Consider the following 503-nt stretch of genomic DNA (forward strand, 5'->3'; position numbering starts at 1 on the left):
GTGTGTGTGTGTTTGGTTGTGTGTTTTTATATTTGGTTTCGTTTGTAACTCTAAGTAAAGTTAGTGCAGTGGTTCCCAATGTTTTTTTGGCTTGCAACCGTTTAAAACAAAGCAATGGTACTCGTCACCTGTTGCATAGGTCTACAAGTTGTATCCAGTTAATCCACGGAGTGATTTTTTTTTGCTTACTTGTTTCATTTAAATTATTAGAGGAAAGTACAATAAAAATAAGCATCATTTGATGCAGCAGAAACATTTTTTTTCACTTTATTCATCTCCCGCTACATCTCGTGGCCCTCTACAGTTTTCCTGTTATCCACTGTGGTGGTCCCAAAACCAGGATTGGGAACCACTGAATTAGAGAATCAGCAGAGGTTCGGCTTTTGTTAATCAAATCAACAAACAAATTTATCTTTTCAAATAATCTTGAATGAATTTTTAGCAACTAAACATTAAAATTTAAATAAAAGTACTAGATTTAGTTTTTAGGGGGGGTAGTTATA

Source organism: Morone saxatilis, unplaced genomic scaffold (assembly GCF_004916995.1).
Source record: "Morone saxatilis isolate NCDOM2014 unplaced genomic scaffold, NCSU_SB_2.0 Contig10, whole genome shotgun sequence".
Taxonomy (NCBI): Eukaryota; Metazoa; Chordata; class Actinopteri; family Moronidae; genus Morone; species Morone saxatilis.